We start from the raw sequence: 6,000 nt of genomic DNA on the forward strand, positions 1-6,000 counted from the left end.
ATTTGTAAAAAGTAAATTAAAAGTAAGGAATTTGTAGAAATTAATATCTAAATCATAAGGACCTAATTACAAATATCAAAACTGAATTTCAGTATTAAATTGAAGGAAATGAGAAATGCATAAACTAAATAGGGTTAGAATTTAAATGAATGATGATATTTTGAAATGGAATTACAAAATAAAAAGGAGGCCAAAAGTGAAATTAAATAACGACAAAAGGCTTATTTATGTAATTAAAAAAGTCAAAATTACCTTATCAAGTAATATTCATAAATATTTGATTACAAAATGCAGGTCACACATAATTTTGTAATAATAGGGTTTTGATGTGTCAACGCACCACTTGTTAAAATAATATATATAATACTAGTTTGACGCATTTAATTATTAAAATTAGTTTTTCACTCACGGTTAATTTTACGTATTAATTTAATTATTTCTTAATTTTTTCATAAAATATATAATGTTTCATTAATAATATGATTACAAAATTAAAACATAATTTTAAATTTGAAAACATGATCATTTATATTAGACTAATCACTATTTTAAAATATAAATATTATAATAGTGAATTGTGTGAAATTCTTAATTTTGATTATTAATTAGTAAATATAGATTGTTAATTTAGTGACCATTAAATAATTTATTGTAACATTATTTATATTTTTAAATATTTATTTCAAATTTAATAGTGTATTTAAAAAGTTTTTTTAGTTTAGAGTTGAATTATTAAATACAAGAAAATTACTTTTTAAATTTATAAATAAATTTTAATAAATTATAACTTCTTTTATATATTTTTTAATTTAATAAAATAATGTCATAAAGATTTACGTAAATTGAAAATATAAATTTACCAAAAACATTTCAACGTCTTTCGGTGATTTATACAATTTTTTTATATGTTTAGATTGCAGTTGAAGAAAGCATATTTCTTTTTCTTTTGCCTCATGCTTGGCTTAATGGTCATTTTAAAATTCAAAAAAATATAAAATTAGAGAAAATATTGACTTTTACACCAATTCAGTACCAAATTTATTTTGTTTCAAAATTTTGACAATCTCTACCACCAATTTCTTTTATTTTTTAAAAGATATGCCTAAAAATAAGTTAAAAATGTTACATCAAATTTAAATATAAAATTAAAACATGCACATTGAACCCCATAAATTTACTCTTTTTTAATTTCTAATATATATTTCTTTATTTAAGTATTGGATAATAAAAGTAGATAATGAAATTTGGTTTTAATTATTTTGGATAACAAATTTTAATATAATTGTTAAATTTTCATAAAATTTCTATACTAAAAGAAATTATCTTATATAAAAATATGGTTTTATTTAAAATTAAATTTTATATTTTAATATAATTTTAAAAGAGGTAATATAAAATTATATATATAACTTTTTTTTCTAAATTAAGAAATTTTGCTAACCCGTGCATCTCTTGAAAAAATCAATTAATAAATTGTAAAAGTTATTAAGATTTCTAAAAAGAATATTAAGAAAAATATAATATTTGAAAATAAAATTACAACACAAAATGATTTTTAAAAGCTTTTAGGTTTATTATCTTTTATATTTTTGAAAATTTTTATATATTTTTATGTTTATGATAAATGATTAGTTAAACAAACCAAAATTTGAAAAAAATTAATTCATTAAATTTAACCTATATAAATAAATTATTTTAAAATTATCTTTAAAAATGGAGATGCATCCGTTGTCGCAAATGTAATATATGTACACATATTAATTTTGTTTTTAAATTTAACATCTTTACAAATAATATAAGAAATAAAAAAAGTTGAAAATAATATATTTAAAAATCATGACAGCATTAAAAATACTTATTAATTTTATTAAAATATAAAATTTGAAATATGTATTTTCATAATCAACTAAAAGGTTTAAAATTAAAATGTATTTTCAAAATTCCTATTATCATAACAATTAGGTAATTTAAACAATATATACAATGTGAATAATTCATAAATTAAAAGGTGAGATTACAATTCGTAGGACTTACAAATGAGAAAGTTTAAAATGTGGTAGTCAATTACCAAATATAACTTAATTTTATTCAAACTTTAATATTACCAACTTGAATGAAAATGTGGCCATAGAAACAAACCCAATATTTTTTTTCAGCTCCTTTGCAACATATAACTTCTCTCATTGTTATTTTATAAATGTTTTTGATTTGGTCACTCAATTTTAAAATTTTTAATCTTTTTGTTCTAGTCATCCGTCGTTAAATTGATAATAGAAAGCTTTTTTCTAACTGGTATAATAACAATTTAGCTCTCAATACTTACATAATTTAGCAATTTGATCCTAATTCTAAATAATTCAATATATTTAACCATTTACGTTTACAAATTCTATCAATTTGATCTTCAAACTTCCTAACCAAATCTTTCAGCTTTCAAAACAAATGTATTTCACATCTATTAATTTTTTTATGGTTGAAATTATTCAATTCGGTACATAATCATTTTTGAAATTAAATGTCATATTTATCAATAAACTTTTTATATCAAGGTGCATTCTATTTTCGTTTAAATTCCTCAAATTCTTAACTGATGGGGAACCAGGCTACAATCACTTATAGGTTTATTTTTCATCAATCTTTGTGTATGTGTGGAAATTTCATGATATTTATTTTGTACGTTTGAGTTTGAATTTTCAAACATGTAATTATGATATATTATTTTTAGTCAAAAAGTAATTTGCTATTTCATATGACCAATAAATATAGTTGGTAATTTGCTTTAATCATGTTTTTCTTTGTTAAACCTATAAATTAAAATTTAAAAGCTTCATAATATTTAACTTTTTGTTTAATTTGTTTGTTTATGATGCGAAAATAGTATAAAATTCTTAAGCTTATGGTAGAACGAACCTTACAGTGGACTATTGTTTTATTATTATCTTGGTCTGCATATTTTATCATATGTTAGGCTGTAAAATGTTCAAAAATTGCATCTAATTTGTTCAGTGAAAATTGCTTGATTTTGTGTTGTTTAGCTTCATTTACTATTTGGCTTTCTTATTTGTGTTGTTTCTTAATAAGTATGATATTTTCTTCAAGGTACATAAAATTAAGATCAAATTGATAAAATTTATAAATGTGAAGAGTTAAATTTATTGAATTATTTAGAATTAGGATTAAATTGATTGAATGTGTAAGTATTGAGGACTAAATGTGTTATTATATTAGTTAAAAAAGACTTTTGTTATCAATTTAATAGTAGATGATCAAATTCAAATATTAATGCTTAAATTGAAAAATTTTAAAATAAGGTGACCAAAACAAGAACATGAGCATAGTTGAATAACCATTTGTAAAATTAATTCTAACTGTAAAATTATTAAGCTCCACTAAACAAGATTATATAATAAAATATAAGATGAAAAGCAAATATGTTAAAAAATAATTGCAAGTACAATTTTGTTATGTAGTAAGTAATGAGGGAAGGTTAGAATTAAAATTAATATGAAAATTGCATAACAAATATAACAATTTATGTTAGAGCGAATTACAAAATTCACTGACTGATATAAGTAAAGATTTTTGAAGGAGAGCTACCTCTATCTCTCTTTAACCTTTCATATAATAATAACATTTATATTAAGAGTAATGTGCACAAAGCACTGATATTAGGAGCACAAGAGCAAATCTGACTCCAACTCATAATAAAATATTAAATAATGTGTAAAAACTGTTGACTAACGTTTTCTGTTTGAAAATAGGAGCATATTCAAACTTAGGTTTTGTTTAGCATTGCTTCTCAAAAGTGTAAATTATAAAATTTTGGATTTTGAAAGGTACAAATTAACCCATCCGTTAAATGATGACGTGAAATGTTAATTTAAATGGTTAATTATTAATTTTATTTTTGAACTATAGCTAAAATATCATTTTAATTTCTTTTAAAAAGTTCTTAACAATAATTCTAAAAATTAAAAAAATCTTAATAGTCACCCAATTGTCTCTAAACTTTGTTAAAAATCTTATTAGTTGGGTGACCAAAACTTTTATACAAAATTTAGAGACAATTGGTGTAGTTTACCTAATTTTTTTGTATTTTATCTCAACTTTTAGAGTTCTTTTGCAAGTTTAGGGATAGTTGAGTGACTATTAAGATTTTTTGAAATATTTTTTTAGAATTATTGTTAAGAAAAACTTAAAAAAATCAAAATGATATTTTAGCTATAATTTAGGGACCAAATTAGTAATGAGCCGTTTAAATTAATGTTTTACATCATAATTTAACAGAGGGGCTAATTGGCACGTTTCGAAATGTATAAAAACTAATTTACCCATTTTTCAATAGAGGGGCCAAAATACAATCTGCCCCTAAATATAGGGGGCTTTCTTAGTACTTTGATACATTATATTTGATATGATTTTCATGTAATGTCTATTTTAAAATTAACTTAATATAACTGTTAATTGAACACTTTTTTTTTTCTAATTCAGAACCTAATTTTTTTTCCACATTTCTACTTTCTCAATTTCTACCTTGATTTCTACCTCTGATATAAAATTAATTCCATCAGACTCATTTTCGAATTTTTCTCAAAATTCACTATACCAGCAGATGCTGTGTCGAAACTTATGAAGCGTTAAAATATTTGTATTTACATAAATGTATGTCACATATCCTCTGAATTCCTAGCTATTTTGACCTCAAATTTGTAACCAATATCCCAAAGCTAATTACTGTAAAAAAGAAGGAAAATAGTTCACCAAGGTCATTATTAAAAGATTATCATAGATGCACTAGGGATTCAAAAGGATGTTTTAATTCATACCTTGTAGTAACATATAGACCTGCTCATGGCCAGGTGACATGGCTCGACCCAAAAGCCCACTTGAAAATTAGGCGGATTTGAATAAAACTATAAGCTCGAAAAATAGATCTGGGTAAAAAAATAAGGTCCATTTTAAAAACGGGTTAAGCCTCGGACAAGATATTTTTGCCCAAGCCCGGCCCACCCAGCCCGAATTCACAAAATGACAAAAAAATTATTATTATTTTTTGTTATTTTAATGATATTTTTTTATTTTGTCCCTATTTTGCTACCATTTTACTATTATGTTACTACTATTTTGTTGTTATTGTTTGGTTATTGTATGACATTTCTTTTGTTGTTAATTTTGTTTAGAGACATTTTTTTGTTAAGTTGCGTCTATCTTAGTATTATTTAAGTGTATATATATATTAAAATTTATTTTCAATTTATTCGAAAATGTTTATTTTAATATTTTTAGTATTTTGATGTATTATATATATGTAAAATTATGTAAAAAATAATATAATATAAAAAAATAAAAAGGGTGGGTTGGGCCCGAGTTTTAGCATTTTTATTTGGGCTAGGCTTCGGTAAATTTTTAGGCTCATTTTTCGAGTCGAGCCGGGTCTGATCATAGCAAACGGGCCTAAATTTTTACTTGGGCCCAGCTCGAAACTGGCCCAGGCTAGCCCATGATCACCTCTAGTAACATATAACAATACCTTCGTATTGTTTCAAATAAAATAGTATATTCAGATAACATATCGTGATAGTTGTGCATAACTAAATCCATAGACATGGGCAAATTCAGAATTTTTTTATGGGGCGAAATTAAATTGTAAATTTTACAATAGTAAAAATGTAATTTCACTATTTTAATAGCTTATATCTTTATAATTTTAAAGGATTAAATCAAATTTTATCATTTTTAGGGATGGCCAAAGTACAATTTTACTTTTACTAATTTAAAGTTTTAAAAAATTTAAGGACTTAAATAAAAAATTTCATTTTATGGGATGGGCTGCCCTGTGGATAAAATAATAAAATATAATTACAAAATAAAACAAATTTCACCAAATATTTTTACTGTTGTGCCAAATTATAACAACAAACATAAAATAAAATAGTGTCTGAATACTCGTGAATTGCTATGTAATATCCACGACACCATTAGTTATTTATCTAATTCTAA

The sequence above is a fragment of the Gossypium raimondii genome, chromosome 4, assembly GCF_025698545.1.
Source record: "Gossypium raimondii isolate GPD5lz chromosome 4, ASM2569854v1, whole genome shotgun sequence".
Lineage (NCBI taxonomy): Eukaryota > Viridiplantae > Streptophyta > Magnoliopsida > Malvales > Malvaceae > Gossypium > Gossypium raimondii.